The following is an 11041-nucleotide window of genomic DNA, read 5'->3' on the forward strand; positions in this document are numbered from 1 at the left end:
ATGATATAGTCAATGTGGAGGACTATTTTCCAGTTCCTAAGGAAGTTGAATATAGACTTGCCATGGGAAATACCATTGCTGGGTATAAACCCAGAAGAACTAAGAGCAGTGACACAAATAGACATCTGGATCCCGGAGTTCATAGCAGTGTAATTCACAATAGCTAAAAGAAGGAAACAACCCAGCTGTCCATTAACTGATGAACAGATAAACATATTGTGGAGTATACACACAATGGAATATTATGCAGTGGTAAGAACAAATGAAGTCATGAGACATATGACAACATGGATGAACCTGGAGGACATTATGTTAAGTGAAATAAACCAGACACAAAAGGTCAACTACTGTATGATTGCCATATTATGAACTAAATATATTGTGTGAAATATAAATACATTATATGAAATATGAATATGGGTAGAATTGCACATATAAGACCATTTTTTAAGCCGAACAACTGAAAGTCAATAACACCAAATGTTAATATCAGACAAAAAATGCGGCGGCTTGCTCGGTCGGTAGAGGTGGGGTCTGGCTGCGGACGAGGGGTCAGTCCAGCTTTGGATGAGGGGTCAGTCCCACTTGGGATGAGGGGTCAGTCCGGCAGCAGATGAGGGATCGGTCTCACAAGGGGTTGCGCGGTTTGGCTGACGGGGTCGCCCGGCGAAGCTGGGGACAAAGGGGTCGCCCGGCGAAGCCGGCGACGAAGTGGTCGCCCGGAGAAGCAGGCGACGAAGGGGTCGCCTGGAGAAGCAGGCGATGAACTGGGGACAAGGGAGGCCAGGCCCTTGTCAGGGGCTCTCAGGACTGGAGGGCGCACGGCAGAAGAACTACCGCGGAGACAAGGTAAACACGCAAGTCCACTTTATTGAGGGCGAGGCAACAGTTTTATAGGGGCTGGGGAAGGCTGATTGGTCGAAGCCACACCCTGTTCTTATTGGTTGCCGGCGAAAGGTCAGTGGGCGGTACTGGACGGGGGAGGGGTGGTGATTAGGGATTGGCTGTTGCTGTTGCTGGGGGAAGGGGCAGGGTTTAGGGATTGGTGGCTGCTGTTGCTGGGGTGGAGGGCAGACTGGAGTTTCCCGCCCACGCCTGGCTGTTGCTGCTGTCGGGGGAAGGGAAGAGGGCAGACTGGATTTTTCCGCCCACGCCTGGCTGTTGCTGCTGTCGGGGGAGGGGAAAGGGCAGACTGGATTTCTCCGCCCACGCCTGGCTGTTGCTGCTGTCGGGGGAGGGGAAAAGGGCAGACTGGAATTTTCCGCCCTGCGCCTGCGCAGGGAGAAAGAAGAAGAAGGGTGCCGCCCCACAAGGCATCATGTGGCGCCATCCGGGAGGAGGGGCGGCCGCGGAAGCATGGCTGCCGAGAAGGGGAGACCCGAGGGCACTCTGCGCCCATGCCGAGCTTCCTTCAGGGGTGGCGGTGAGTCCGACCAGCCACCCTATTATGGGGGCAGTGGCTTGGCCTGCTGTGGCTGCTCCCCCGCCAGGCCAGCAAACCACACTTCAGCCCGAGGGGTGACCGCAAAAAAACAACCTTATACCAAGTGAAGGAGATCAGACACAGAGTACTACATATTGTATGATTCCATTTATATAAAATGTAGGTATGAAACAATTTATAAAGATGAAAGGAGATTAATGGTTATGTAGGTCTGAGGAAGGAAAGCTAAGGGATGTGGAGTCTTACTTTGTGGAGTAATAAAATTTTCCTAAAATTTTTGAGATAATAAATGTACAACATTGTGATTATTCTAAAAGTCATTGATTCTACACTTTGGATTGAATAGCCAGAAACACCAGCTATGTACAGTGGGAGAAGGATACAGAGATTGAGAGGCAAAGGAATTTTCTTAGTTTTGGGTTATTATTATCATTGAAATAATGAAATGCTCTAACAATGATTGAAGTGATGAATGCCCAACTATGTGATTATACCAAATACCATTAATTTTACACTTTGGATGAATTATATACTTTATTAATATGTATCATAAAATGAATTTGTTAAAAAAAGTTGAAAATACATATTTTGGTTGTGACTTCCAACAAGATATTTATGTTCAGTAATTTTAATATGTTAACAAAACTAATTTTATCATTAAATTTAAATATCTTATTCCATCACAGTTATGTCTAAAATCATAATTTTTTTTCATTTTAATGGTGATGATTGAAGCTTTTATTCATTAAGCATTAATAGATGATCCAATTTTGATAAAACTTGACCTAAATAATGACTGCATTTTTGCATAGAATAGACATACCAAGGAGATACCTAAATATATTGATGTAATGTTGATGAAATATTAATAAGTAAGTGTGTACACATGTATATAAGTGTTTAATATAATATAAATATAAATAAAATCAGCCTAAACATGTAGATTGTTACAGCTCTTTCCTGATGGGAAACTGCCTTTTTAAAGTTATTAACTCAATACAGAACTTGGAATCAGGAATTTTAGTTCCTTGAAATAAGAATAGAACTCTTAGTATAACCAGAAGAAATATATCACATTACATAATTACTGACTGGTTGATATTTTATCTGCTTTATAATACACCAGTTTTCTTAAAGGAAAATACTTTAGTGGTTGCATTAATTAGTTTTCTATCCCTTTAAAAATTGTAGATTAAGAAGAAAACAACTCTGTGGCACTAGAAGACAACTTATCCTATTGAACTTCATTATCAGTAAGACATATAAAATGATGTGGTAACAAAGATTGTTTTATTTAAAATTTTCAATACACTTAGCACACAGGGACAATCAATAAAAATCAGTTTACCTTACTATTTTAAAATTATAATCTGCTCTTCACCTTGGTAAAGAATAGACCACCAGTGGTTGATATACCAGATTTCTATGAATTTGGCATTAGGAAGTTAGTGAAATTAAGCAAAATCTATATGCATATTTTCTTTAGGAAAAGTCTACATTTAAATGTTATTTACAGGATACTTTTTCTCAACCATTTAGATGTATGATATCTTATTATGTACAATGCATAATTCATAATTCTTGTTTACCCTATATCTAATTTTGATTAATTCTATTACTTAGCTATTTGCAAATCTTTTCCCATTCACTTCAATAATAAATTATCCACATTTCTTAATCTAATTATTAAGACTATCCTTTCTCAAGGATAGCAAAATACATAATCTTGTTTAGTGCATATTGATCATTCTCCAAGATAGAGTAGTCACAAGACAAATCTCAGTAAATTAAAAAATATGCACTCAACTACCACTAAAGTCAAAATATGATATCACCGCTCTGCTAATCAAAATACTTCAGAGGACATTTTGTCAATAAAATGAAGTCCAACTCCAAGATATAGCATAAATATTTAGTGTCTGGCTCCTATTGAAATGCAAAGATGAGTTAATTCATTCTCTAAAGACACATTTGTTGAATGTCAACAAGAACAGTCAGTGAACCTTAAGACAAAACAAATGAAATGACTCAGGCTGAGGAGCAGAACAAAAAAAATATAAAATGAAAACAGTGTAAAAGTCTTGTAGGACATCTTCAAATATATCATTGTACATCTTATAGATGTTCAAGAAAAAGAAAGAAAGAGACAAAAGGAATATTCAAAGAAATAATGTAGAGAACTTTCTATACTTAGCAAAAGACAAATATGCATACTCAAGAAGTACAGGGAACATCAAGGAGTTGTCAAGGAGTATAAAACTGATGAGAAAACCAACCTATCACATACTGATGAAACAGGAGAATCCAAAAGATAAGGAGAGACTTCTGAAAGCAGAAAGAGGAAAGAAACATGTTATGTACAGCAAGTACCAATTAGATTCAGTGCCAATTTCTTACTAAAAACCATTGAAGGAGGGAGTGGGTTGAAATACTTAAAGTGCTGAGAGAAAACAATTGCCAGCCAAGAATTTTATATATGATGAGACTGCCTTTCATAAATGATGAGAAGAAAAAGATATTCCCAGATAAACATAATCTGAAGTAGTTCATTATCACTAGACCTGACATAAAAGCAATGCTTAAAGTGAGGTCTTACGGCTGAAAAGAAAGGATACTAGAAAGTGGTTCAAAGTGGCATAAAGAAATAAAGATCTCTGGTAAAGATAATATTACATTGAATTTTTTGGCATGTAAATTCACTTCTTACCTCTTACAGGTGCTAAAATGTAAATGCATCATAAAAGTAATGCTAAATCTATGGTTATGGACATACACTAAAAGCTATTTGTAACAAGTACAAAAAAGTTGGGGGGGAGAGCCATGTTGAACAATTTACTTATATTCTATTAAAGTCTTTGGTATCTAGTCAAATATGATTTTTAAATATTTAATATGTTAAATTTAACTCCATAGTAACCAGAAGGAAAATTTATGAGAAATACATCTCAAAAGAAATGGGTAAAGATTCAATATCATATAAAAATTAATTATTAATATAGATATTAAAAGCAGAATTGAGTAATATAAAAAGGTAATAGGTTGCAAAATGGCAAAAGAAAGTCCTGTACTATAATATCAGCAGTGACTTTCAATGTAAAAGGATTTAACTTCCCAGTCAAAAGGCAGAAGCTGAAAGAATATGGAAAAAAGCATAATGCAGCTACATGTTATTTACAATACTCACCTTAAATTCAAAGGCATAAAATTGAAAGTGAAAGGATTAAAATATATGCTATGGAATTACTTTCAAAAGAGAGCTGATGTAGCTATACTAAAATCAGATTTTAAATAAAACAAACTGTTGTCTGGGGAAAAGGTTGCTATATATTGATAAAAGGATCAGATCAACAAAGAGACATAACTATTGTAAGTCTATATGTACCTAACAGCAGAGTCCCAAAATATGATTTGAAAGAATAAATTGGTGGTTCTACATTAATAGTAGGAGACCTTAATCATCAATTTCAATAATTGAACAAACGTCTAGACCTGAAGATCAACAGGGAAATTTAATTGAATGGTATTTTAAGCCAGCTAGACCTAACAGACATATATTGAGCCCTTCACCAAACAGCAGAAAAATACACATTCATATATAGTGCACATGGATCATTCTCCATTATAGACCAGTCACAAAACAATTCTCAGTAAATTGACATATAATGAAATTATACAGTATATCTCCTCTGACCACAGTGGAATGAAAGTACAATCAATATCAGAGGGAGAAATGGACAATTTGCAAATATGTGGAAATTAACCAATATACTAAACAACAACAACAACAAAGCGTTCAAGAGGAAATCACAAGGGAAATTAGGAAACATCTTGAGGTGAATGAAAATAAAACTACAAATGTTATGGGATACCAAACCTTACAGGATTCAGGCTGTATCCAGTCTGTACAGACATATAATACACACCTAATCTCATTTACCTCTTAACTTGTATTCTATTATACCATGTGGCTTTTAGTTGACAAGCACTCTAGCAAGTATGATAGTACCTTTCAGAAATCATATTGGCAGGTGTAAGACAATTACATAAAGGTGAGGACAAACCTACATCCTGCACACCAAGCTATTTTCTTTTTTTTTTTTGGCTAACACTTTCTTTTTATTTTTAAATTTTATTTAATTTATTCATTTTTTAAAAAATACTACATTCAAAAAATATGAGGTCCCCATTCACCCTCACCACCCCCACCCCACCACTCCCCCCACAGTAACACTCTCCCCCACCATCATGACACATCCATTGCATCTGGTGAGTACATCTCTGGGAATCGCTGCACCCCATGGCCTGTGGTCCACATCATAGCCCACAGTCTCCCACGTTCCATCCAGTGGGCCAAGGGAGGACATACAATGTCTGGCAATTGTCCCTGCAGCACCACTCAGGACATCTCCAAGTCCCAAAAATGCCTCCACATCTCATCTCTTCCTCCCATTCGCCACACCCAGCAGCCACCATGGCCACTTTTTCCACACCAATGCCACATTTTCTCGACTATTAACCACAATAATTCATGAATAGAATATCATTAAGTCCTCTCTAATCCTTACTGTTTTCCTCCTTCCTGTGGCCCTTGGCTTGGTTGTGTCCATTCCACATCTATGTCAAGAGGGGGCTTAGATTCCACATGGATACTGGATGCAATCCTCCTGCTTTCAGTTGTAGGCACTCTAGGCTCCATGATGTGGTGGTTGACATTCTTCAACTCCATGTTAGCTGAGTGGGGTAAGTCCAATAAATCAGAGTGTAGGAGCTGAAGTCTGTTGAGGCTCAGGGCGTGGCTATCATATTGTTAGTCCAGAGATTCAAATCCCCTAGATATATCTTAAACCCCAGCACCAACTACAATTCCAGTAAAGTAGCAGGAAAGGCTTGTGAAAAGAGATCACATCTGAGTCCAGCTCCATCATGCAGAAACACCAGCTCCAAAGAAGGGCCAACTGACATGTTGGGTCTCTGTGGGTCTCTTTAGCCCTCAAAAGAACCAATACCTGGGGTTGTATCTACTTTATCTGTCTCTGAGACTCTGCTCAGGTGTGCATAAGGGCAATCCTTCTGACAACCACCAGACTCTTTTTTAGAGAATCATAGCCATATAAACTCATTGGTCCTTTCCATTCCCCCCTTAATTTAGGTCAAACAGCATTTTAAAGTCCTGTTATTATATGTAGACAGGGATATTCTGCTGGTATGTGTTGAACCTTTAATTCAGGGTCATTTTCTAGTTAGGTCATCAGCTGGTACTTGGTAGTGATCCCTCGGTGCCAGGGCGGCTCATCCCTGGGTGTCATGTCCCATGCTGGGGTGAAAGCATTGCATTTACATGCTGAATTTGGCTTTGAGACTGGCCACATTTGAGTAACACGGAGGTTGTCAGGAGGAAACTCTTAGGCACAGTGCTGCTCTAGGCCTTGTTCTTATTTCAGGTGTATAGGCTCACAATCATAGTTATTAGTATCAGGGACTCACTGTTGGACCCTCATTCCTTCCTGGTCCTTGCTGTTGCACCTGGGGGACTGCTGCTGCTCCCCTAGGGACCACGACAGAGCCCCCCCTCCTGGCCAGTAACCCAGTACCCTCCCAGCTGTTGTTTTTGATTGGTTACACTATGGGTATATCCAAACATTTCCATGCACCCTGGATACATGCCCTGTATAACTCCCTGTCAACCATATGTCCCCTGTCAATAACATCCTATACCAGTATTCCTCTGCTGCCATTGTTGAACCACTCTGTGATCCACACCAAGCTATTTTCATTCTTTCTCCCTTGAGGTTCTAATCTTGCCGCTCATAGCCACACAGTAACAAGTATTGGTACACAGAACACAGAAAGGTTCAGCTCTGAAAGTTGATTCTGCATGCTTAGGAGGTGGGCCAGTAGCAGCCTTTGAAGCTGTGGGTCTTCTCTTATTCTCTTTGCAGACTTCAGGGATCACCATATGGTAATTGAAATGAAGGTTTGCCCTTAAGAAAAACATATTCAGATTTAAGAGAAGCTAAATCAGTGAGGAGATGGAAATTTATAGCTCTAAATACTTTCATTTTAAAAATAAGAAAGCTTTAAATTCAGAGACCTAACTTTAAAATTTTAAGTACTCAAATAATAAGAAGAAAGTTCCAAAGCAAGCAAAAGGAAGGAAATATCAAAGATTATAATTAAGATAAATGAAATATAGACTTAAAAAACAACATGGAGAATTTTTTAAAATGGTCTTTAAAAAATTTGAGAAAATTGACAAGTTTAGCTAAACTGACAAAGTAAAAGGGAGAAATAAGTAAAATCAGAAATGAAAAAGATATATTACTAGTGACCCCACTAACATAAAAAAAGTCTTGCCAGAGCAGACTGTTTCAGGGGCTTGCAAGGCAGGAGGTGAATGCACATTGGTTTGGAGAGACTTTGACAGAAGTAGTGTTTGCTAATGATAGAATTGAGGCTTACAAGCATAGAGGTTGGAAGCTGTGGGGAAGTGGTACCCTTCCCTCTAGGGCTGGCAGCTGCAGTGTTCCCTGAGGACTGTCAGTTGTGTGGTGGCATTCCTGGGCCCCATGATCCCCAGATGTGTGGTCTCCAGGTTTGTGTCCCTAAGCCCCTGTAGCCCCCATTCCACAGACCTACATACCCTGAGTCTTCAGTGATGTGGATTTTCCTTTCCTGAGTACAGTGCTCCTGGAGGTCTGGGATTGCCCTAGCCCTCCGGTTTTGGACTGACTCCATGAGTAGGGAGAGATTTGGTGGGAGGGGCAGCAGAGAGACTGGGTGAGTGTGGGTTCAATTTTCTGCCCCCTATCTATTTATTTATTTATTTATTTATTTATTTATTTATTTATTGCACTTGGAGGAGCATACCAGCTGGCTTGGGGAGAGTCTGAGAAGAAAGGAGTGGCAAAGCTGCTGAGAAAGTCCAATTTACCTAAATACCCTGGGATAGGAAATTTGGTCTGGGAGAAGATAAAGTCAGAAAATTAACTAGCCTTCTCATAGCACACCTGAAGGAGAGGGACCATAGGAGGTAATTTCCAAGCTTTCGATAATAGCATACTCAGGATTCCTGGTGAGGCGTGGGTGCTCTCTCTCTCTGGAAATTAAGTCATTGTTTTCTGTGCAGAGCTGGTTCAACAAGGACCCACTTGGATCCCCACTGGACCTCTCAGGCAGCTTTCCTGCTGCCCTGGGAGAGAGGGAAGTGAGGAAGGGAGAAAGGGGGAACATCAGATCACTAAGTGTTTTATTTAACTGAAAGGAGGATTCCTCGCTTGAAATTGTGTCTGGTATTTCGTTGGTTAGTCTTCTTGTTTTTCCTAACTCTTTATCTCCCCAAGGCCCTTTTTTCTTTCTTTTTTTTTCTCTTTTTCTTGCCTGCTTCCTCCTCCCTTTTGTCCCATTTTTCCCATTTCTTTCTTTCTTTCTCTTCTTTTTTATTTTTATTTTTTAATATTAGGTGCTACAGGAAGCACTCCACATTTGCTTTATTTCATCATCCTCCATTTTCTCTTTTCTGTGCATATTGATTTGGCCACCAGCACTATCCCCTTTACTCCGCATCTTTCTATCCTTCATCATTTATTGTTTCTCTTACATTACACCTTTCTTTCTTTGCCACCCTAATTTTCTGACTTTTTATTTCTAATACCTTTGTTCTGTTTTCTGCCTTATATTCACTCTTTATGTTATTATCCCTTCTTTTCTCTTCCCCTCTCTCCTGAACACACTGGACTTTTAATTCACACTATATTCTCCCCATATTCAGTTTATTGTCTCATATGTAGTCTACTTTTCTTACTGTTACAACTCTACATAACTTACATGAGGCTAATATCCATTCTCCTAGATCTTATATGGTTCCTTTGTTAATATTTACTATCAATACTACATTATTGAGAAGCAGACTTGGCCCAATGGGTAAGACATCTGCCTACCACATGGGAGGTCCATAAACCCCAGGCCTCCTTGACCTGTGTGGAGCTGGCCCATGTGCAGTGCTGATGCATACAAGGAGTGCCCTGCCATGCAGTGTTGTCCCCCACATTGGGGAGCCCCATGTGCAAGGAGTGTGCCCTGTAAGGAGAACCACCCAGCATGAAAGAAAGTGCAGCCTGCCCAAGAATGGCACTGAAAACATGGAGAGCTGACACAACAAGATGATGCAACAAAAAGAAACAGATTCCCAGTGCCACTCATAAGGATAGGAGAAGTCAAGAAGAATAAACAGCAAGTGGACACAGAGAGAAGACAACTGGGGGGGGAGGGGAGAGAAATAAATTTTAAAAATACTACATTATTCATTTTTTTCTTACTCCTTTTACTTTCCCTATCCCTAATATTTTCCTTCAAGTGAACTTAGCCAATAACAAGGAAAGAGAATATGAAGAACAAAGGGACAAAGAGAAGACTTAACATGCATGCATAAACAACAACTAATTAACCCCCAAACTGGACAAAGAAACTAAGCAACTGATTAAACTTGTCAAAATAAAATGATGAGCAGACAGCAACAAAAAGCTACAAACCAAACCAATAATCAGGAAAACATGTCCCAATCCAATGAACAAACTGAAAGCCAGGAAGAGGGACAAAACATCAAACAAGTAAATAAAGCTCTCAAAACATATATTAGGGACCAATTTGATGAAGTGAAAGAAGAGATTAAGAATATGAAGAAAACACTTGGAGAGAATATAGAAGAAATTGCAATCATATCCAAAAGGATAACGGATATGATGGTGATGAACAGCACAATTCAAGAAATCAAAAATACAATCAGCAAATGACAGCAGACTTGAAGAGGCAGAGGAAAGAATTAGTGGTGTTGAAGACAGTACATCTGAAATCAGATAGTAGAACTTATAAAAAAAAAAGATTTAAAAAACCCAGCAGGGACTTAGGGACCTGAATGACAATGCAAAATACGCAAACATATGCATTATAGGCATCCCAGAAGGGGAAGAGAAGGGAAAGGGGACAAAAGGGGTGTTGGAGGAAATAATGGTTGAAAACTTCTGAAACCTATTGATGGAGATGGATGTACATGTCCAGGAAGCATTATGCACCCCAAACAGCATAAATCCCAACAGGCCTACTCCAAGACATAAACTTGCCAAATTATCCAATGCTCAAGGCAATGAGAAACTACTAAAAGTAGCAAGATGAAAGAGAACCTTCACATACAAAGGAGGCTCCATATGATTAAGCACTGATTTCTCATCTGAAACCATGGAAGCAAGAAGGCAGCAGTAAAGTAAGTATTAAAAAATGATGGAGAGGGAAACGGACTTTGGCCCAGTGGTTAGGGCGTCCGTCTACGACATGGGAGGCCTATGGTTCAAACCCCGGGCCTCCTTGACCCGTGTGGAGCTGGCCCATGTGCAGTGCTGATGCACGCAAGGAGTGCTGTGCCACACAGGGGTGTCCCCCGTGAAGGGGAGCCCCACGCGCAAGGAGTGCACCCATAAGGAGAGCCGCCCAGCGTGAAAGAAAGTGCAGCCTGCTGAGGAATGGCGCCACCCACACTTCCCGTGCCGCTGACGACAACAGAAGTGGACAAAGAAACAAGACTCAGCAAAAAGACACAGAAAACAG

Source organism: Dasypus novemcinctus, chromosome 22, assembly GCF_030445035.2.
Source record: "Dasypus novemcinctus isolate mDasNov1 chromosome 22, mDasNov1.1.hap2, whole genome shotgun sequence".
Lineage (NCBI taxonomy): Eukaryota > Metazoa > Chordata > Mammalia > Cingulata > Dasypodidae > Dasypus > Dasypus novemcinctus.